Genomic DNA, 24,843 nt, shown 5'->3' with positions numbered 1-24,843 from the left:
GACCAGCTTATAGGACTAATCCAAAGGAGGCTGAAGAGATACAAAGGCAAGTAAGTGAACTCCTTGCTAAAGGGTATGTACGTGAAAGTTTGAGTCCTTGTTCTGTTCCAGTTATTCTTGTACCTAAGAAAGATGGTTCTTGGCGTATGTGTGTTGATTGTAGAGCTATAAACAAGATAACTATAAAGTATAGGCATCCAATTCCCAGATTAGATGATATGCTTGATGAATNTGTTGATTGTAGGGCTATAAACAAGATAACTATAAAGTATAGGCATCCAATTCCCAGATTAGATGATATGCTTGATGAATTGCATGGATATAGTCTTTTTACTAAGATTGATTTAAAATCGGGTTATCATCAAATTCGCATGCATATTGGGGATGAGTGGAAATCAGCTTTTAAAACCAAGTATGGTCTTTATGAATGGTTGGTTATGCCTTTTGGATTAACTAATGCACCTAGTACATTCATGAGACTAATGAACCATGTCTTACGAGAATACTTAGGTAAGTTTGTGGTTGTTTATTTTGATGACATCCTTGTTTACTCTAAATCTTTAGATGATCATATTACCCATGTACGCAATGTTTTGACTACTTTAAGAAACGAATGTTTGTACGTAAATTTAAAGAAATGTAGCTTTTGCATGGAAAAAGTTAACTTTCTTGGGTTTGTAGTTTCATCTAATGGTGTTGAGGTTGACGAGGAGAAAGTGAAAGCCATAAAAGATTGGCCTACACCTAAAAATGTAAGTGAGGTAAGAAGTTTTCATGGTCTTGCAAGTTTCTACCGTAGGTTCATTAAGAATTTTAGTACAATTGCTTCACCCTTGAATGAACTTGTTAAGAAAAATGTATCCTTTATATGGGAAAAAGATCAAGAACTTGCTTTTAATACTTTGAAAGAAAAATTGAGTTCTGCTCCCTTGCTTGCATTACCTAATTTTGAGTCTACTTTTGAAATTGAATGTGATGCTAGTGGAGTAGGGATAGGTGCTGTATTAATGCAAAATCAAAGACCTTTGATGTTCTTTAGTGAGAAGTTGACTGGTGCATCTTTGAGGTATCCAACTTATGACAAAGAGCTTTATGCTTTGGTTCGTACATTGCAAACCTGGCAACATTATCTTTGGCCTAAGGAGTTCATTATTCATACGGATCATGAAAGTTTAAAGCATTTGCGAGTACAAAATAAACTCAACAGACGACATGCTAAGTGGTTAGAATTTATTGAAACATTCCCTTATGTCATAAAATATAAACAAGGTAAGGAGAACATTGTTGCAGATGCATTATCACGAAGGTATGTCCTCCTCAATACTTTGAATGCTAGGTTGTTGGGTTTTGAACACATAAAGGATTTGTATCAACATGACATGTTCTTTTCTCCTTTTGTTGAATCTTGTGAAAAAGGACTCATTGTGGATAATTACTTGTTGTTAGATGGATTTTTGTTCCGAAAAGGCAAACTTTGCATACCATCTTGTTCCATCCGTGAGCTACTTGTGAGGGAAGCTCATGGAGGTGGTTTAATGGCACACCATGGAGTTTCTAAAACTTATGATATGCTCTCTGAACATTTCTTTTGGCCTAAAATGAGACATGATGTTCATAAAGTTTGTGCTCGTTGCATAGCATGTAAACAAGCTAAGTCTAGGCTTCAACCACATGGTTTATACTCCCCATTACCGGTTCCTAATGGTCCTTGGATTGATATATCAATGGATTTTGTTTTAGGTTTACCTAGGACTAGGAAAGGTTATGATAGCATCTTTGTTGTGGTTGATCGATTTAGTAAAATGGCTCATTTTATTCCTTGTCACAAAACTGATGATGCAAAACATATTGCAGACCTGTTCTTTAGGGAAGTTGTACGATTGCATGGCATTCCTAAAAGCATTGTTAGTGATCGTGATGTAAAATTTTTAAGCCACTTTTGGCGTGTTTTATGGGGTAAGTTAGGAACTAAGCTAATATATTCAACTACTTGTCATCCTCAAACGGATGGACAAACTGAAGTTGTTAACAGAACCATGACTGCTATGCTTAGGGCTATTATTGATAAGAATCTTAAGACTTGGGAGGATTGTTTGCCCTTTATAGAATTTGCATATAATAGGGTTGTTCATAGCACTACTAAATGCACACCTTTTGAAATTGTTTATGGCTTTAATCCTTTAACCCCCCTTGACTTGTTGCCCATACCGTCAAAAGAGTTTGTGAATTTTGATGCAAATGCCAAGGTTGAGTTTGTTCATAAACTTCACAAGCAAGTGAAAGAACAAATTGAGAAACAAAATTCCAAGGTTGCCACCCGAATTAATAAAGGACGTAAGTTTGTCATCTTCAAGCCAGGAGATTGGGTTTGGGTGCATTTCCGAAAAGAAAGATTTCCTACTCAAAGAAAATCTAAGCTTTTACCACGAGGAGATGGACCTTTTCAAGTTCTTGAGCGTATCAACGACAATGCTTATAAAATTGATTTACCAGGTAAGTACGGTGTCAGTACAACTTTTAATGTTGTTGATTTGAGTTCTTTTGATGTAGGTGATGGCTTTGATTCGAGGACGAATCTTTTTCAAGAGGGGGAGAATGATATGAACCACGACCAAGGAATTTCCATACCTGAAGGTCCAATTACAAGGACGAGAGCTAAGAAGCTACAACAAACCTTATACAGTTATATTCAAGCTATGGTGAGCTCATCAAAGGAAATTCTAGAAGACGCTGGAGACCTCCCTTATATGTTGTGCAAAGTTGAGCTTCAAGAAAGAGATGAATTAAATGCACTTTAAGTTGCATTTAATGAACTCCACTGAATTTATGAAACTAGTCCAAGGATGAGTCAATAAGCACATTTTATTAATTGCATTATTTTATTATAGTTTAAATATTTGTTTGTCATATTTAAGCTAGTTTTAAATATAGGAGTTAAGGTTATATTGTAACCCACATAGGTTACTATATTCCACCATTAACTAGCCATTTTAATATGGAGGTTATGGGTATTTTTCATTTACTAGCCCATTTAATTTGGGAGTTATATATCTAGGTTAAGGTTGTAAGGGCTATATAAAGCCTTCTTTTCTTTGATTAGACATCAGATTTTGAAATTAAGAATAGAATTTCTATTTTAGCTTTGTTGAGAGCTAAACTTTCTTTGCAAATTCTTGTGTTTAGAACTTGCATGTAGAGTCATTCAAGTGGTATTGATCAAACCTCTTGTGGAGTGATTCGAATCACGAGTTTAGAAACGAGTTTTCTTTACTCTTGATCTTGATCATCAAGGTAATCCGTTCCATACTTTCCCTTGGGTTGATTTTCCATATCAATGTTGAACTAGATTATCATTTCCTTCGAGAACTTGTTATCGCTGGCAAACTTCGTACACAATATGTACCCTCTCATCTCCAAGTTGCTGACATCTTCACAAAGAGTATTTCTCGACCTCTCTTTGAATTTTTCAGATCCAAGCTTCATGTTCGTTCAAATCCGACGCTCAGCTTGCGGGGGGGTGTTAAGGATAGTTGACCATTCATTATAAGGCAAATATCTAGATATTTGCCTTACATTACGGGTTACCATATTTGCCATTTTACTAAATGCAAATATATTGTATTCATTTATTATTCTTTCCTTTTATCGCTATTTCCTTATTATTTGTAATTTACCTTATTTCTGTATTCTGTAAATGATTATAAATAAGAGAACTCTCACCACCATTTGGGAGTGGTGGATTAATCAAACATTCACAATAAAAGATCTCAAAAAAAAAGAATTAGACTTTTTTTTGGGATCCCAAAAAGGAATTTTAAAACATAAATTGAACGGTTAAACTTCGATATAGGCTATAAAGTGTTGTTTGAGAATAAGCCGTGCTTGATTAGAGATGCTAGTGGCAAAGACTTGTTCAATGTCAAAATGAAATGTAAAAACTTTTCTCTAAATCCGATGGAGAAACAGCAAATGACATTTATATCCAGAGCTAGTGCCACTGAGATTTGGCACAAAAGACTTGGGCACTTTCATCATCGAGGTTTTCTTTAGATGCAGTCAAAGAACCTGGTAGAAAGACTCGCTGACATTGATGATGATATTCCTCTTTTTCGTGCTTATAATTTTGGGAAGCAACATAGGCAACCCTTTCGTAAACATGCATGGAGAGCCTCGAAAAAACTGCAGCTTGTTCATACTGATCCGTGTGGTCCTCAATGAACACTATCATTAAATGATAATCTTTATTACATTGTTTTTATTGATGATCTAGCAAGAATGTGTAGGATCTTCATGTTGAAGCAAAAGTCAGAAGTTGCGGGTGTAATTGGAAATTCAAAGCCAGAGTTGAGAATGAAAGTGCATGCTTGCTTCAGACTATAAGATCAGATAATGGCAATGAATACACTTCAGAAACTTTTAATTCACAGCACCATACACTCCTCAACAGAATGACGTCAGTGAAAGGATGAATAGATTCATAATGGAGAGGATATTTCATATTGAAGAGTTTAGATGACCATAAAGTATCTTGTGCATCGTTCATGTTGTAGGATGATGCACAAATATGTCTCTCAAAAAAAGAGTTTGGGACCGAACTTTTAACCGGAGTGGGGGAAGTCATAGCAGTGGCCATTTCTCTTAGTCTGTCAAGAATAGAGCACCTTTCAGGAGTATCAATACCGTTACATGAATCGTCCTCTTTCCTGAGAAGGATCATGAATGTTTAGTTTCGTCTTTTCTGAGGAAAATAAAATGGAATTACCTTCTGCCAGTTGTTTGATGGCCGCCATAGTGCACTGTCTACGCACCTAAACACAGAATAAGCTCAGAGGTTCTTTTCTGTCTACAGTCAGATCTGATTTGCTGAGTCGCCTTGAATTGTTAAATGGGAAAGAAAGACAAAGAGAGGTTGAGGCTAATTTGCCTATGAAAGTGTTCGGTACAGGGGTAGCTTGACAAGGGAAGGGAGGAGAGAGAGAATATAATGAATTTACCTTCCCCTTCCGTAAACCCTAAATCACACGAAATTATGAGAAGAATTTTACTTGAGCATGGCCACATGTATAAAACAATAGGAATTCACCAAGAATTCATGAGTCCAATGAGCTTTGCCTAGCCTCAAAATTGGTCTACATTAAGACAAAGAAGACAGAGATTCATCATAGACTTGGATGAAGGTGTTGGCCTCGACTTAGGCTTACTCAGTAAAGCTATTCATCAAGATTTCCCAACTTGACCAAGGTAGCCTCAACCCAAGTGACTTATTTCTAGCCTCAATGGCTTAGGCCTCACCCTTGACTCTAAGTTCATCCCTTTGTCATGGCTTCCTAATACTGCATGGGTAACATATTTTGATTTGTTAACTTATTTGATTCGGTTTGGTGTTTCTCGTATTTTTTTTTTTTTATTCACTCATTCTCATTAAGGTTTAGCTCCTCCTTTAGTCTCAAGTTAATGTTTTATGTAACGATCCTAAATTTCTAAATACTCAGAGTCGCTACTAAGTCTCATGCTTATCTCTTAAATGCGGAATATAACTCTTAGATACTCATCATAAATAACGGAAAATTTAAAACACATTCAGAACACTTCAAACTTCTAGAACACATTGTCGATCTTACGTGTTTCAAAACATAACATTGGAATTTAAAATTAAAACAAAAAACAATTACAAATGAAATAATTCAAATAATGAAATCAAAGCGTCCTATACTGACCTAAGACCAAGAATTTAAACATGCAACTACCCTATGCACGTGCCACAGTATCTATTTCCGATGTCGTCGTCGTCCGTACATGGGCGTCTTGTCTTTACTTGAATAATGATTTGTGGCATACGGCTTGAGTATTTCGAAGAATACTCAGTAAGTGATCCATTGTAGGGGTCATGCTCATGGAAACACATGCAATCATGCTCTTGGGATCGAGCTCTAGCTCATCTAGGAGTGACCTCCAATCTCGTACAAATTGGATGTGTAGTAATTCTTTACACACGACCCACACGTACGAGTGTGAATCCTCCGGGCACTCGCTTGGACCCTCTAATCAAGCTAATCTGTAACGACGTCTGGAAGTCAGCGGAACCCGATAGTGTCATGAACTATTCAAACTCGATAGTTTGGCTAATTATCATAGATTTAATGTATGGAGAACAATTGCTGAGTATAAACTATTTATTGGGCTTTTTTTCTTGAGGCTTCAACTCTAGCGGAGAAAGGAGGGACTTAAAATATAAATATATCTAAGAATAGCTCAACAATCCTCACATTTGTGTAGATCAAGGTAGGTCTTAAACAAAGATACTCTAATTTTCCATACCTTAATAACTTTTCCTACGAAATGGCTTTCGTATTGGCTTGGTTGAATGACTTGTATGATGTTTGAATGACAAATTTTTCATGATTGTTTTACGTGTTTTATGTTATGTTATGTTTGTGCAATGATACAAGATGTACTATAATATGATTATGTCATGTTATGGAACTATTTTGTGATATTAATGTTGTATGATGCATGAACCTCCATATATTACACTACATACACTACGATATCATGTACGTCGTGATATTATGCACGCTCCTTTCCCTCCATAGCTTTTGTCAACGTGAGTGTAAGCTAGCCCAACAAGTAGACTTAGAGGATACGTATACGAGTCTGCTAGGTGGATCTATGTGTGCTTGTGTAGAGAAATATTATACATTCAACTCTATCCATACTGAAAAATAGAGATCGTTGCATGTATTTGCATTTTCCGACCGCAACAGTGTGATTATTTACTGAGTATTTTTTAAATTGTCAAACCAAATGCTATTTTTTTTTTAGATGAAGGTAAGACAACCATGTAGGTTCACTATATAAGCTATGAGAATGAAGTTATGATAGTTGCATTTTCCATTCAAGTTATAGCCCTTAGGTTAGATATCAAAATTTACTTAACATTAATGTTTAAAATGTTAATGTTGACAAAAAAAAATATCGAAGTCTCGATTTTATGGAAACGTCAATGTCAATAGAAAATTTTGAAAAAAAATATATAAAACAAAAATTATAATAAATTAAATTAATAAAAAAAACCTATTTAACGATTTTAAATATATTAAAATACTTATTATTAACTCGAGATAAAAGAGGCATATGATGATGTAATTAATATGAATTTAAATGGTTAACCATTAAAAAATTATGAAAAGGGTGTAATGAATAATTATTAGAATAAAAAAATTAATTGCCCAACTTTGTGAACCATGAATTATTCATCATCTTTTTCAAAATTAAAATTAAAGTTGATCTATAAATAATTAAATAAATAAATAGATAAAAGAAAAAGAAAAATGTAGGAGTTATCTCTACAGCTTGCTTTTCATTGAACCTGACAGAGAGTATTGACACGGACCATTGTATTCTTTTTTCATTAATATGTCGATATCTAATATTGTCAACCAAATCCACTTTTTAATCATATTGTATAAAATTGACCTTAACACATAATATTAATAATAATCCTCTTCCTCGTTTAAAATAGTAAATTCTTATACCACCGTTTACATATTCTTATAAAATTTTTCAAAGTTCTCATGAACTATGAGATCTCACGTTTACATTTCTTAAAATAATGTGTAAACATCTCTCACAGACACATTTTAAAACCGTGAGACTGATCGCGATACGTAATGGGCCAAAGTAGATAATCCCTACTAACGTTGAGCTTAGGCTATTACAAATGGCATCTGAGCCAGACACCGAGTGGTGTGCTAACAAAGACGCTGGCCCCCAAGGGGATGAATTTGTGATATCCCACGTCAGTTGGAGAGTAAAACAAAACATTCTTTATAGGAATGTGAAAACCTCTCCCTAACAAACATGTTTTAAAACCGTAAGGCTGACGACGATACATAACGAGTCAAAACCGATAATATCTACTAGCGGCGTACTTGGGCTGTTACACTGACATCCATATTTTCATTCAATTGCGGTCTCTACATTTTTCATCAACATTGTCATTTAAAACATGAGTGTTAATATTACTCTCTTTAATTTCTCATCATGAAAATTTTGAAGTTAAGGGTTTATTATGATTTCATGAAGTAACATAGGTGAAACAAGATTTGAGGTTTCAAACATATGCATCGACATATTTGTAATAAGACACAAGAACTGACGAACAACGTTGTTTATTTGAAAAAAAACTGTGTACCATTATCTTACATTGCATTGTAATAAAACTATAAAAAGATGTGGAATTTTGAGAAGATTTCCAAATCCATCTTAACATGACGTACGACCAAACTAATTATTTAAACACGACATTGAAATGGAAATTTGAAGAAGAAACCAGAAAGGGAAATGAAAGGATTTGGTTTCAAGCAGGGCATTGGAAGCTAGACGAAACCTTCTTTCCACAGTAATTCAAAAGCAAGCTGAGGGAAACTGAGAGGTCAATCTTGAGACCCAAGGCTCTAGCCTTTCACCGCAATGCAAAGGCACACAGCAGCTTCTAGGTCAATAAGGCCTTGGATTAGGGTGCAGCATGGGGATTTTGGTGGTGAGCCGATCACTACGTGCACTAGATCGTCCAGCAAGTCGGTGCAGACACCGAACTTGAGGGTGTCCCTGGGGCACTTGGGGAATGATGGTGGCTGCCTTGACGGGGTGGGCTTGTGGGGCTTGGGTGGCGGCAGTGGGCAAGGGACATAGGTGTTGCTGACCACAGTGAAGAAGGGGAGGTTGAGGAGGAGGGTAATGGGCGAAGAGAGCTTGGAAGCCATTGGTGGAGAGATATTGAAGTGTTTGTAGGTTTGTGTGCTTGTGAAAAATTATAAGGGTTAGGGTTTTTATAGATGGGGTTTGGAAATTAATTGTATTTTAAAACAAAAATTTCTTATAAATGGCTGGATACAAAACACCCAACCTTTTCATTTACTTTGAGGAAGTGATTGGAGAGAAATAAGTTTTTGAGGAAGTGATTGGAGAGAAATGGGTTTTTAATTAGTTTGTTTGTTTTTTAAATATTATAAAAATGTCAAATGGCCTACGAAATAGACAAGTGATGTTTGATAATAAGATATCAAATATTTTTTAAAACATACTATTGTGGTATGTATGGTTGGAAAATAATATTTGACCGAAGCCTTTCAAGACAAGTGGGTAATGAGTCAAAATAGATAAATACATGATAACAATGAGTTTTGGTAAATAGTGATGTTAGTATGACGTAACAATACAACTTCTAAAACATAACATGATTGAGATTGTTATTACATGCATGCTTTAAAAGTCTTTTAAATTTTACTTAAATGAAATTGGTTATAAAATAAAAGATCTAAAAAAAAAAGATTCCACTTTTATTTAGGATCCGGAAAAGGAATTTTAAAACATAAATTAGACGTTAAACTTCGATAACATGAAACTCATCCTTGTTTCAAATAAAAACATGTTTGAATAAGATATTAAAAGAATGAAAAATTGAAATATAAACAAAACTCTATCGAAACTTTCTCGCAACTTTTATAGTAATCACTCTGCTGCTTAAGATGTCTTTGCTTTTACCTAAAAAATAGAAAATATTGAGTATAAAAAATATTTAGTAAGTAATCTTACTTCTAGGATTAGGAGATACAATCCTAAACAAAGCCTTAATTAGAGGATTAATGTTACTTAATTGGAGGATTAATGTTACTTAAGGGTAGAATGTAATTAAAGGAGTAAAAGAAAGTTTTGAAAAAAAATATACCGTAAATAGAAGTGAATTATTGGATCCAATTGCCTAACTTGCTTTGGATATCAACATCAATTTTTTGAAGGAAGAATCGCCGTTTAAGGAGGTCATCCGAGTAAGTTCTATTCTTGAACCCTCTTTTTGTTCATTGTGTTAATTTTGTAGCAATAGTTCAAATTTGAACTAGGGGATCATGTTTTAGTTTTAGAATTAAATTTTGTAGCAAACAGGAACTAAGGAATAATAATGTTATGTCATGTAAAGTAAAGGCATGTTATAGATTATATTATACTAATGATGATGCATGATGAAAGCCATGATGAATACTATGCATGCATGTCTCGTATGTGTACTATGACATGAATAAAACGATAAATGAAATGATTCTTACTATATGTTATAATTTTAAGCTATGAGTATCTCACGCATTTATGTATGTCATGTGCATCATAATACATCTCCGTTATGTTAGTACATATGTGTACTTTCGATATTTATATTCGTCATGATATCATGTTGGTCTTTCCCTCCATGATGTTAGGCGCGTCAGCACATTTAACCCAACGAGTCAAGCCTTAGAGGTATGTAAACGAGTCCATCCTTAAGGCTTCAATTCTATCGGAGAAAGGAGAGACTTAAAATATAAATATATCTAAGAATAGCTCAACAATCCTCACATTTGTGTAGATCAAGGTAGGTCTTAAACAAAGATACTTTAATTTTCCATACGTTAATAACTTCGCCTACGAAATGGCTTTAATATTGGCTTGGTTGAATGACTTGTATGATGTACGAATGACGAATTTTTCATGATTGTTTGATGTGTTTTATGTTATGTTTTGTTATGTTTATGCAATGATACAAGATGTACTATAATATGATTATGTCATGTTATGGAACTATGTTGTGATATTAATGTTGTATGATGCATGAACCTTCATATATTACACTACATAAACTACGATATCATGTACGTCGTGATACTATGCACGCTCCTTTCTCTCCATAGCTTCTGCCAACATGAGTGTAAGCTAGCTCAACAAGTAGACTTAGAGGATACGTATACGAGACTGCTTGGTGGATCTATGTGTGCATGTGTAGAGAAATATTACACATTCAACTCTATCCATACTGAAAAATAGAGATCGTTGCATGCATTTGCATTTTTCGACCGCAACAGTGTGATTATTTATGAGTATTTTTTAAACTATCAAACCAAGTGCTATTTTTTTTAAGGTGAAGGTAAGACAACCATGTAGGGTCACTATATAAGCTATGAGAACAAAGTTATGATAGTTGCATACGATGATGTCAATAGATAATTTTGAAAAAAAAATATATAAAACAAAAAAAATAATAATAAATTAAATTTATAAAAAAAACCTATTTTACGATTTTAAATATATTAAAATACATATTATTAACTCGAGATAAAAGAGGCATATGATGATGTAATTAATATGAATTTTAATGTATACACTCAAGGATTTTTTTAGGCCACTTTGTTTGCACTCATTTACACAAATGAAGCTCTCTCATCCTCTCAAAATTTTAAAAAGAGGAAAGATTAAATTTTGAACTCTCAGTAGATTTAAAACTAAAAAGATAAAAGTAAATAAAAATCAAATTGAAAAGAAAGGCAAAAGAAACATTTATCTGATCTTGAGCCTGAAGCTGTAATACCAAATAATATCGAGAAATCAACTACAAGAGGAGTAAGATTCGGATTACCTTATTATTCGAATATCTAAAGGCAAGAACACTTGTTTGAGATTTGAATCACTTCACAAGGAAGATTGATCATGTCAAGCTTGAATGATTCTACATGCGAATGATTCTACATGCAACCTATACTACATAGAATTGCAAAGAAACGTAGTCATTGGCTAAAGAAAAGCTCAACTGCTTCTTTTACTATATTTTCAAGTGTTCTTGCAAATACAACATACATGGCTTTATATACCCTCAAAATGGAACTCATTACAATAGTTATAACATTCCTACTTAATGGTCATAATTAACCATTATTTAATTGTAACCTAAATTAAATTAAAAGTCTTAAAATACATTAATGAAATACAATAATTCTAAATTACTCTAAATTATAATCCACCCACCATTTATAACAATCAAACTTCATTTCTCTTCAATGTGGCATGAATTGCAATATCTTTTGATAATTTTGACAACATTTTATTCACATTTTCATTGAAGTATATTGTATGATTGATGTCTCTTGGTTCATATCATTATTTATATCCTATACAAAAGTGGGCCGCATCCGTAGTGTCCCCCGGATAAGATACTCAGTCTTATTCTTGTACTATAGATCATTTTGACTTTATACATGAAATTGATCCACTCTTATGTCTCTACCTATAGTTAAAGTAATCATACTATAGTTAAGAGAGTTCTTAGTTTATTGGATTTAGATTAATAATCGTAAAAATTCACTTTATTTAATAACATTTTTTAGTGAATAAACATCAAATAATTACTTTATTGAAAATAGAATAAGTTTAATTTCCAAACTATGAGTTTTAGGACATAAAACCCAACACGCGATCCCGAAACCGAGTGGTTTCTCGCTCTGTAGCGAAAAAAATTAGCGAAATTTTTTTTCTTGCCCTAGGGGTGGGGAATGACCCAACTCGATGGTTGGGAACCAAATTTTTTGAAACCGAAACCTTTTCCCTTGCGCTCTAGGGCGGTCCCGAGATTAAGCGATTTTTTGCTCGGTAGCGAAATTTTTTTCTTGCCCTAGGGGTGGGGAATGACCCAACTCAATGGTTGGGAGCCGAATTTTTTGAAACCGAAGTCTTTTCCCTTGCGCTCTAGTGCGGTCCCGAGATTAAGCAGTTTTTCGCTCGGTAGCGAAAAAATCAGCGAAATTTTTTTCTTTCCCTAGGGGTGGGGAATGACCCAACTCGATGGTTGGGAGCCAAATTTTTTGAAACTGAAGCCTTTTCCCTTGCACTCTAGGGCGGTCTCGAGACCAAGCGGTTTTCGCTCGGTAGCAAAAAAATTAGCGAAATTTTTTTCTTGCCTTAGGGGTGGGGAATGACCCAACTCGATGGTTGGGAGTCGAATTTTTTGAAACATAAGCGTTTTTACTTGTGTTGTAGGGCGGTCAAGAGACCAAGCGGTTTTTCGCTTGGTAGCGAAAAAGTTAGCGAAATTTTTTTCCTTGCCCTAGGGGTGGGGAATGACCCAACTCGATGGTTGGGAGACGAATTTTTCGAAACCAAAGCGTTTTCGCTTGTGTTCTAGGGTTGTACCAAGACCGAGCCGTTTTTCACTCTGTAGTGAAAAAAAATAAGCGAAATTTTTTTTTGCCCTCAGGGTGGGGAATGACCCAATTCGATGGTTGGAAGCCGAATTGTTAGAAACTGAAGTGTTTTCGCTTGGGTTCTAGGACGGTTAAGAGACCGAGCGATTTTATCTCTCGATAGAGAAAAATTAGTGAATTTTTTTTTTTTTTTTTTGCCCTAGGGGTGGGGAATGACCCAACTCGATGGTTGGTTGCTGAATTTTTTGAAACCGAAGCGTTTTCACTTGTGTTCTAGGGTTGTCCTTAGACCAAGTGGTTTTTCGCTCGGTAGCGAAAAAATTAGTGAAATTTTTTTCTTGCCCTAAGGGTGGGGAATGACCCAACTTGATGGTTGGGAGCCGAATTTTTCAAAACCGATGCGTTTTCGCTTGCGTTCTAGGGTGGTCCCGAGATCGAGCGGTTTTTCGCTCGGTAACGAAAAAATTAGTGAAAATTGTTTTCTTGCCCTAGGGATGGGGAATTATGCAACTCAATGATTGGGAGATGAATTTTTCGAGACCGAAGCATTTTCTATTGCGTTCTAGGGCAGTCCCAAAACCAATCGATTTTTCACTCAGTAGCGAAAATTTTTTCTTGCCCGGGGGGGGGGGGGGGGGGGGGGGGGGGCTTGGAGAATGACCCAACTCGATGGTTGGGAGCCGAATTTTCGCTTTCGCTTGCATTCTATGGCGTTATCTAAATGGGGTGGTTTTTTCGCAACATAGCAAAAAAATTATTTATTGGTATTGGGGTGGGGAATGCCCCAACTTGATGGTTGGGAGCCGAACTTTCGCTTTCACTTGCATTCTAGGGCGGTTCCGAAATGGGACGGTTTTTTCGCAACGTAGCGAACAAATTATTTCTTGGCATTGGGGTGGGGAATGCCCCAACTAGATGGTTGGGAGCCGAATTTTCGCTTTCGCTTGCGTTTTAGGGTGGTTCCAAAATGGGGTGGTTTTTTCGCAACGTAGAGAAAAAATTATTTATTGGCGTTGGGGTGGGGAATGCCCCAACTCGATGGATGGGAGCTGAATTTTCGCTTTCGCCTTTTTTCACAACGTAGCAAAAAAACTATTTCTTGACATTGGGGTGGGAAATGACCCAACTCAATGGTTTGGAGCCGAATTTTTTGAAACCGGAGCATTTTTGCATGGGTTTTAGGGCGGTCTTGAGACCGAGAGGTTTTTCGCTCGGTAGCGAATTTTTTTTTTCTTGCCCTTGGTATGGGCTATGACCCAACTCCAGTTGGGGAGCGATTTTTTTGAACCCAAAGCGTTTTCGCTTGCGTTCTAGGGCGGTCTCGAGACCGAGCGGTTTTTCGCTCTATAGTGAAAAAATTAGCAAAATTTTTTTTCTTGCCCTAGGGGTGGGGAATGACCTAACTCGATGGTTGGGAGCCGAATTTTTCAAAACTGATGCGTTTTTACTTGCATTCTAGGAAGGTCCCGAGACCGAGTAGATTTTCACTCGGTAGCAAAAAAATTAGCAATTTTTTTCTTGCCCTAGGGATGGGGAATGACCCAACTCAATTGTTGGGAACAGGATTTTTCAAAACTGATGCGTTTTTGCTTACATTCGAGGGCGGTCCCGAGACCGAGCAATTTTTTCGTTCGGTAGCAAATAAAAATTTCTTGCCCTAGGAGTGGGGAATGACCGACTCGATGGTTGGGATCGATTTTTTCAAAACCAAAGCGCTTTTGCTGGTGTTCTAGGACGGTCCTGAGACCGAGCAGTTTTTCACTCGGTAGCGAAAAAGTTAGCGAAATTTTTATTCTTGTCCTAGAGGTGGGGAATGACCAAAACAAGATGGTTGGGATCCGAATTTTTTGAACTGAAGCATTTTCGCTTGCGTTTTAGGGAGGTCTTGAGAATGAACGATTTTTCGCTTAGTAGCGAAAAATTAGAGATATTTTTTTTCTTGCCCTAGGGGTGCGGAATGACCCAAATCAATGGATAGGAGCCAAATTTATCAAAACCGAAGCGTTTTCGCTTGTGTTCTAGGGCGGTCCCAAGACCAAGCGGTTTTTGGCTCTAGCGAAAAATTACCGAAATTTTTTTCCTTTCCCTAGGGAGGGGGGGGGGGGGGGGGGGGGGGAATGACCAAACTCGATGGTTGGGAGCCGAATTTTTTCGAAACTGAAGCGCTTTCGCTTCATTCTAGGGCAGTCTTGAGATCGAGCAGTTTTTCGCTCGAAAATGAAAAAATTAGCAAAAAAAAATTTCTTGCTCTAGGGATAGGCTATGACCCAACTCGATGATTGGGAGCCGAATTTTTTGAAACAGAAGCGTTTTTCTTACATTCTTTTGCGATCCAAAGACCGAGCAGTTTTTCGCTCGGTAGCAAAAAAATTAGCATAATTTCTTTTCTTTTCCTAGGGGTGGGGAATGACCCAACTCGAAGGTTGGGAGCAGAATTTTTCAAATCGAAGCGTTTTTCCTTGCGTTCTAGGGCAGTCCCGAGACTGAGCGGTTTTCGCTCAGTAGAAATTTTTTTTTTCGTGCCTTAGGTGTGGGCTATGACCCAACTCGATGGTTGGGATCTTAATTTTTCGAAACCGAAACGTTTTCGGTTTGCGTTCTAGGGTGATCCCGAGACCGAGTGGTTTTTCGCTCGGTAGTGACAAATTTATTGAAATTTTTTTCTTATCCTAGGGGTGGTGATATGAACCAAGAGACATCAATCATACAATATGCTTCAATGAATATGTGAAGAAAATATTGTTGAAATTATCAAAAGATATTTCAATTCATGGCACATTGAAGAAGAATGAAGTTCCATGTTACAAATTTTGGGTGGATCACAATTTAGAGTTATTGTATTTCATTAATGTATTTTAAGACTCTTTATTTACTTTAGGTTACAATTACATAATGGTTAATTATGACCATTAAGTATGAATGTTATAACTCTTGGAATGTCTTTAATAGTTTCATTTTGAGGCTATATAAAGCCATGTATGTTGTATTTGTAAGTAGACTTGGAAAATATAGTAAAGGAAGCATTTGTGCTTTTCTTTAGTCAATGGCTAAGTTTCTTTGCAATTCTATGTAGTTTAGGTTGCATGTAGAATCATTCAAGCTCGACATGATCAATCTTGCTTGTGGAGTGATTCGAATCTCAATCAAGTGTTCTTGTCTTGAGATATTTGATCAACAAGAATCATTCAAGCTAGACATAATCGATCTTGCTTGTGGAGTGATTCAAATCTCAAATAATATTCTTGCCTTGAGATATTCGATCAACAAGGTAATCCGAATCTTACTCCCCTTACAGTGATTTCTCACTTATTATGAGGGTTGTGTATGATGGCTATTTGAATAGGTATTCTTTTGTAAAAGAGGGTAGAAAACTCACTCTTGTACCTTTGAGTTTTGCAAATATATTTGTTGATCAATTAAAGTTTGATGAAAAAAAGAAAGAGTTTAAGGAAAAAGAGTTAAAAAAAAAAATAATAAGAGTTATGTGGAAAAATAGAGAAAAATCAAAGAGAAAAAAAGAAAATGAGAAAAGAGATAAATTGAAGAAAAAAGAAAGAGAGAGTTATTTGGCTATAGATAAGAGGTGAGAAGGTTTTCACAATATCAATCTTTGTATTGTATACACAATAGAAAATTTTTGGTCTCTAACAAGAACAACTTGTCTTTGCCTAGTGTTTTTCATTCTCTTTTACAAGAATTTGAAGACATATGGAAAATAAATAGATTTCATTCCGAGGACTGTCATTTCTTATAAGCCAGCTTATCGAGTCAATCCAACTGAGACAAAAGAAATTCAAAGGCAAGTGGAGGAGCTCATGGAGGAAGGGCTATATACGAGAAGGTTTGAGTTCATGTTCTATACGAGACTTATTGGTGCCAAAGCAAGATGAAACTTAGCGTATATGCATGGATAATAGAGTCATCAACAAAATTACGGCAAAGTATCGACATCCTATTCCTAGGCTAAACGATATGCTTGATTTATTGCATGATTCGTGTCAATTTATAAAAATTATTTTGAAATCTTGATATCATCAAATTAGAATGCATGTAAGAGATGAATGGAAAACAACTTTCAAAATTAAGTTTGGATGGTATAAATGGCTTGTTATGCATTTTAGGTTAACTAATGCTCATAGTACACCTATGCGCTTAATATATAATGTTTTGAGAAAATATCTAAAAAAGCATGTTGTTTATATTGATGATATTATAATTTACTTGAAGATTTTGATTGGACATGTGGAGCATATTAAGTTAGTTTTGATTACACATGAAGAAAAGAAATTTAATTTTAATAAGTGTAATTTTTGCATGAAAAAAATTATTGGTGTTGGTAAAAACATAGTAGAAGTAGATAAAAACAAAGTTCAAGTCATTAGAGATTTGCTACCACCAAAAAATGCAAGTAAAGTTAGAAGTTTTTATGAGTTAGCTAATTTCTATAAAAGATTTATAAATGATTTTACTACCACAGCCGCATTGAATAACTTAATGAAAAATAATGGGAAATGCAAGAGAATGCATTCAATTTTCTTAGGTAGAAATTAAGCAACGTAGCATTATTTGTTTTGGCTAGCTTCCATAAAACTTTTGAAATTGAATGTGATGTATGTGGTTTGAGCATAAGTGTTGTTTTAATTCAAGATGGAAAGCACTTAATATATTTTAGTGAAAAACTAAATGGGCAACATTGAAATATCCTACCCATGAAAAATAATTATTTGCTTTAGTTCATATATTGTATGTGTGGCAACACTATTTCTGGCCTAGATAATTTATGATCCACTTTGATCATGAAAGCTTTGAAGTATGTGAAAGGTCATTGAAATATCCTACCTATGAGAAAGAATTATTTGCTTTAGTTCATATATTGTATGTGTGGCAACTCTATTTCTGGCCTAGATAATTTGTGATTCACTTTAATCATAAAAGTTTTGAAGTATGTGAAAGATTCAAGCAAACTGAATCATAGACATGCAAAGTGGGTGAAATTTATTGAAACATTTTCGTATATCATCAAATATAAGCAAAGTAATGATAATATGGTAGCTGATGTGTTATCTAAAAAGTACGATCTCTTTACTTTTCTTGGACTTGAGCATATTACCGAATTATATAGAGATGACCAAGATTTCAGAACTATTTATGCATCTTGTCTTGCAAAAAAAGTTGTGGATGATTATTATTTGTTTCATAAATTTTTTATGCCTTGTATTCCTAAATGCTCTATAAAAGATTTGCTTTTAAGAGGCACATGGCGGTGCCTTAATGAGACATCTTAGGATTAATAAAGTTTATAAGATGTTGCATAAACATTTTTTTGGCCAGAGATGAAGTACAATGTACATAAGTTTTGTAGCAAATGTTTTAAACGCAAAGAAACTAAATCTAGATCACAATCAAACGGATTCTATACTCCTTTGAATGTACCTAGCAAACCTTTGACTAATATACCTATGAAATTTGTTCTTGGTTGCATGTTGCTGTTTTATTCTTTAAGTAGTTTATGGATTTAATACACTTTATGAAACAAATTTTTTCTAATATTTGTGTGAGTGAAGCTGGTGAATTTCGTGAAGCAGGTGGATTTCATCAATACATTGCAAAAGGAGGTGAAGGAAAGAAATTGTACCTGTTCTTTGAATGTACCTAATAAACCTTTGACTAATATAGCTATGAAATTTGTTCTTGGTTGCATGTTGCTGATTTATTCTTTTGTTCTGGGTGATTTATTCTTTAAGTAGTACTACTAATATACCTATGAAATTTATTCTTGGTTGCATGTTTATGAAATTTGTTTTCGAACTTACGCGGGGAGAGCTCAATTAATTTCAAACCTGTCGCCTTAGCCACTCAAACACATCACCATTTGTTGAAAAGTATTATTTTTAATTTCATAAAATATGTAAAGGTCAATGGTTAATTTGACTTCGTCTTTTGTGGAGATTAAAAGGGATCAAGAATAAATTCCGACCACAAACGTCTTTTGTCGGGAGACTATAAATACCCACAATATGTTATGTAAAAATCAGATTGGTGAAGGAATGAAATTGAGATCTCGAATTGAGACGTTTTGCTTAGAAATCCGAGCATCAGTTTTGTCATTTCTAAGTTTCAAGCAATTCTTGTGGTAGAATTGCAACCGAGTCATTCAATCAAGCCTTGATCAAGTTACATTGTGGAGTGACTCAATTTAGAACAAGGTTCCAAATTTTGGTTCTAGATCTTCGATCGTAAGTGGTAAAATATAATTCTAGCCTTATCTCTTGGTTGATTCAAATTTCATATAAGGGGTGTTGATTACTTTGATTCAAGGGTTCTTGCTAAGACAAAAGCTTGGATTAGGGTTGCCTTATCAACTCAATCTTAATCCTGAGCTAACTATGAATTCTTGTTTATTAGAAATTATCCTTAGATTTGCATGGGTGAGAGTGACCTGAGTTCGCCAACTCAATAAGCCTCCCATTTCAAGGGGTAAGACTAGGTGAATCACTGAGTACATATGAGGTAAGATGAATTTCACTCTCACCTACTTTTTAAGATACGAGGTTGCTAGGTGAATCACTGGGGACATATGAGGTAAGATGGATTTCACTCTTACCTACTTTTTAAGATAGGAGGTTGCTCCCTTAAGTACTGACTCAAGGTCTTGAACAAGGGGCCCCACCCTCTCATTGGCCCGAGAGAGATTCGGTTTGGTGGTTGGACCACAAACCAATTGTTCATTAGAGGATCAGTAGGACTTAAGGAACAAGAAGTAATTTTAGGGGTAAAACGGTAAATTAACTCAGCTCTAGTTACGAACAACCTATGAAGGATCGACTTACTAATCATGATCTTATCAAATGGACATAAATATATCTATAGTGAGGGAAGTGCAACTACTAGGCTATAGTGGAGTGTCCTAGTAGTTAACGAATGTTGGTTAACAAGGTTAATGAGTTTAGCCGGTTAATCTCAGATCGTTGGAGCCCATGATCTGTAGGTCCATTAGGTCCCCCTGCTAGCTCATTTCGAACTAAACCTTAGAATAGTGTGACGAGTGAGTTCGAAGAGTTCGAATTCAAATAAGAGAATATACGCTAAATATATACCATATATTTAACCGCATTTTGTTTTAATTATGAATTAAACAAAAAGAGAGAATTGAAGATATTTAAATAATATTTAAATATTTTAATTATGAATAGGATTCATAATCAATATGTGCCGAAATTAATTGGGATTGACATTTGATTTAACTTAAATATTAATTAAAATTTTTAATTCATCATTTAATATTATTTTGATTTGAAATTAATTATTTAAATTAATTGTTGAATTAAAATTAAGAAAGTCAAAATGTTGTGATAAGCACCAACAAGGCTGAATTTTTGCAAAGTTATAGGTCTTTCTAGAATCCTTGCAAACGTTCACAAAGAAAGCTAATTTAACTAATTGATTTCAACCAAGAGCTGGTTAGAAGATGAATGACTCTTAGATAAATGACTCACTCCATAATTAGCTTGATCAAAACTAATTCAATAAATGAGTTTACATCAGCACTAAAGCAAGAATTGGAAAAGAATAACACCAAAAAGTATCAAAAAAACACAAAGGTTTTGTTTGTATTTAATAATATGCCTTTAAATAGGTCAAAAAGATAACCCAAATACAATGAAGTTCCTCTACCAACTCCAAATTACAACTACCAATAAAAGCTTGTAAATACAAATTGAAGAAAATAAGGCAAATATAAATTGTCTTAATTGGTAGTTCAACATCACTTTCCAATGTCAGCCACCCTATTATTTTCTTAATTTGATATGGTAATGCTATAAAGATTTTTTTGGCTCAAAAGTCTTTGTTTCAACTTGTACACTAGCTAGCCCTTGAAGATGCAATGTATAGCCACTTGTATCTTCTTAGTCTTGCTTCTTGTAATCGATCCTTCGGGTACATGCAAAGGGTCAGTAGTTGAATTCATATCATGTTGACTTCACTTAATGGAAAAATCAATGTTTGAGTTAGTGGAATATTGAGTGTCAATATATGGTTTAACCAAACTTGCATGTTTGCCGTAATCTCACAAATTTGAGTTGAATTTTGAGTGTCAAAATTTAGTTTAACCAAACTTGCATGTTTGCCAAATAAACTCCACAAATTTTAGTAGAATTTTGAGTGTCAAAATTTAGTTAATTCAACTTGTATGCTTGCCACATAATCCCACAAATTTGAGTGAAATTTTGAGTGTCAAAATTTGGTAATCTAAAATTTGCATGAAAATGCAAATATCACTCTATCAATAGAGTGATCAAGGTACATGGAAAGACTTCTTGAAAATTTTTGAGAAATTCTCTCTAAACTCTCTCTTTACCTGTACTAAATTCCTTTCAAATTTAGTCACATCACTAGATTCCACAATTTCATTCCAAGGCCAGAGAATCGTAGGAAAGACATTAGTGGTGGTTCAAAACCGGTTCGTGAGGAAAAAAGAATTTAAACTACAAAAGGTTAGTATTCAAACTCATTGAGTTTTAATGCTTTTGAACATGCTAACTAATTTATTATAATTGATGTACTTAGAGTACCTAAGATCCAAATTTCTTCCGCATGTGTTATATTAACAACATCATGGGAGCCAAATTTTTCGAAACTGAAGTGTTTTCACTTGCGTTCTAGGGTGGTCCCGAGACCAAGTGGTTTTTCACTCGGCAGCGAAAAAATTAAAGAATTTGGTTTTCTTGCCCTAGTGGTGGGAAATGACCCAACTCGATGATTGGGGGCCGAATTTTTCGAAACCGAAGCGTTTTCGCTACCATTCTAGGGCGGCCCGAGACCGAGCGATTTTTCGCTCGGTAGTGAAAAAGTTAGCAAAAATTTTTTCTTTCCCTAGGGGTGGGGAATGACCCAACTCAATGGTTGGGAGCCAAATTTTTTGAACCGAAGCGTTTTCGCTTGCGTTCTAGGGTGGTCCTGAGACCGAGCGGTTTTTTACTCGGTAGCGAAAAAATTAAAGAATTTTTTTTACCTGTCCTAGGGGGGGGAATGACCCAACTCGATGGTTGGGAGCCAAATTTTTTCAAAACCAAAGCGTTTTCGCCACCGTTCTTGGGCGAGCCCGAGACCGAGTGAAAAAATTATTTCTTGGCATTGGGGTGGTGATAAGAATCACAATGTTCCAAATTGACATAAGATTCAAAAAATGTCAGCAACAAAATTCAAACCTGTGCGGGAAGAGCTCAATTAATTTCAAATCGGTCGCCTTAGCCACTCAAGCATATCAACATTTGTTAAAAAAAATATTATTTTTAATTTCATAAAATTTGTAAGAGTCAAATTTGACTTCGTCTCTTGTACAGATTAAAGAGATATGAAATAAATTCCAGCAACAAACCTCTATTGTCTGGAGATTATAAATACCCATAATATGTTATATAAAAATTAGATTCATGGATGAAAGTAATTCTGATCTTAAATTGAGACATTTCTATTAGAAATCCGAGCATCATATTTGTCATTTCTAAGTTTCAAACACTTCTTGTTTTAGAATTGCACCCGAGCCATTCAATCAAGCCTTCATCAAGTTCAATTGTTGGGTTGCGGATTAGGGTTGCTTTATCAATTTAGTATCAGAGCCAAGTTGCATTTTTGTGGTCGACTCTAGAATTGATTTTATATTTAATTTCTGTTATTGTTTATTGTTTCTTTAAATCTGTTCATTTATTTTCTTGTTGCCATTTCCGCCGTTCTTCATTATCTTTCCACTTTGTTCTTATTGTCCTCCTAAAGATCGTAATCTTTCCACTTTGTTCTTATTGTCCTCCTAAAGATCCTATTTAGATATTGAAAGAAAAAACAAAAAAAAAAATCTTTATCATATTTTTCTTAATATTGTATTTTTAAATCCTTATCATTTATTTTAAGATCAAATAAATTTCAATTCTCATTTTTCGTAAAGCATATAAATCTGTCATTCTTGTGCTCGATATTTTTCTTTCATCATTTAAACTCGAAGATAACTTCTAAATTTTCTCGAATTCTTTAAAAAGGAAAGTTAGATCATTCTCAAATTTTCACGACCATTCTCCTTGGAAATCATTTTTTTCAGTGTGCAATTATATCCAAAAATATTTTTGTCTCTTATTTATTTGTTCATTTCTTGTTTTATTTTGTTGTTACTATATAATTACCTTGTCTTGATTGTCTTGAATAGCTCACTACTATCAAATTGCTTTTCCATATTACCTATCTTGATCATAAATTAGTCACTTTCTCAAATAGCCTACCTTTGTGTGCTAAATACGAGTGTTCCTGAGTGTAAAATCACTGAGTTAAGTGTGTGAGGTCGTAAGAATATATAACTACTGTTTGTATGAACCAAGATGAGGAAAATGGATGGGAGATCAATGATCTAGTTGAAAAAGTGCAAAAGAATAAGGAGGAATAGGGAGAAGGGATTCATTTGGCAATTATAACAAGAAGACTTGTTATAAAACTCAAGTTACGAAGAATAATGTTGATGATCAAAGAGACAACCTGTTCCACACGCGATGTTTAGTCAAGGGAACTACTTGTAGTCATGGAAATCACTACAAGGGGAGTAAGATTTGGATTACCTTGTTGATCGAATATCTCAAGGCAAGAACATTGTTTGAGATTCAAATCACTCCACAAGCAAGATCGATCATGTCTAGCTTGAATGATTCTTGTTGATCAAATATCTCAGGGCAAGAACACTTGATTGAGATTCGAATCACTCCACAAGCAAGATTGATCATGTTAAGCTTGAATGATTCTACATGCAACCTAAACTATATAGAATTGGAAAGAAACTTAGTCATTGGCTAAAGAAAAGCACAAATGCTTCTTTTACTATATTTTCCAAGTCCACCTACAAATACAACATACACGGCTTTATATAGCCTCAAAATGAAACTATTAAAGACGTTCCAAGAGTTGTAACATTCATACTTAATGACCATAATTAATCATTATGTAATTGTAACCTAAAGTAAATTTAAAGTCTTAAAATACAATAATGAAGTACAATAACTCTATTGAAAATAGAATATGTTTTTGTTTACAAACTATGAGTTTTAGGACATAAAACCCAACAGATTTATAGCCTTATTTTGATATCAAGGAGTTGTTGCACATTGCCATTAAGATTGAGAGGCAAATCCAACGAAGGTCTCCAAGGTATTCTTCTAAAACTTTTTCCAAATCTACTTCTACATGGAAAAATGATAGTAAGAACATTGATTATAAGCATAGAAATCAAGAGATTACTGAGAAGCCTCAAGCTAAATTTGAGAAAGGTGAGAGTTTTAGAACAAGGAAAGAAAAAGTAGAAAAGTCTAATGTTCGAAATAGGGATTTAAAGTGTTGGAGATGTCAAGGGGTAGGACACTATAGTAGAGATTGCCCAAATGCAAGAATATTAATCATCAAGGAGGGAGAAATTGTTACCGATGAAGAGAGGCACATGACGACATAAATGAGGAAAATGAGAAAAATGATGAGAGTGAGGAGTTTAGTGAAGAGAACCCTACACATATATCTTTGGTTACTCGACGAGCTCTAAACACCCACATTAAGAAGGACGGCCTAGACCAACGAGAGAACTTATTTCAAACTTGGTGTCTTGTTTAATCTGTACCTTGTAGTGTTGTCATTGATAGCGGTAGTTGCACCAATGTTGTGAGTTCCATTCCGGTCAAAAGACTTAATTTAAAGACACAACCACATCCAAGACCCTACAAGCTTCAATGGTTGAGTGATCATGGGGAAGTACGGGTAACTCAACAAGCTCTTGTTTCTTTTACTATTTGAAAATATGTTGATGATGTTTTAT

At 34.8% G+C, this 24,843-nt stretch overlaps 1 pseudogene; it reads right to left on the bottom strand.

Annotated features, from left to right (window-relative positions):
* Positions 1-8,235: 8,235 nt before the first annotated feature.
* Positions 8,236-8,792, bottom strand: LOC111471905 (annotated as a pseudogene).
* Positions 8,793-24,843: the final 16,051 nt, after the last annotated feature.

Source organism: Cucurbita maxima, unplaced genomic scaffold (genome assembly GCF_002738345.1).
Source record: "Cucurbita maxima cultivar Rimu unplaced genomic scaffold, Cmax_1.0 Cma_Scf00060, whole genome shotgun sequence".
Lineage (NCBI taxonomy): Eukaryota > Viridiplantae > Streptophyta > Magnoliopsida > Cucurbitales > Cucurbitaceae > Cucurbita > Cucurbita maxima.
This window is presented reverse-complemented; position numbering and strand designations above follow the sequence as displayed.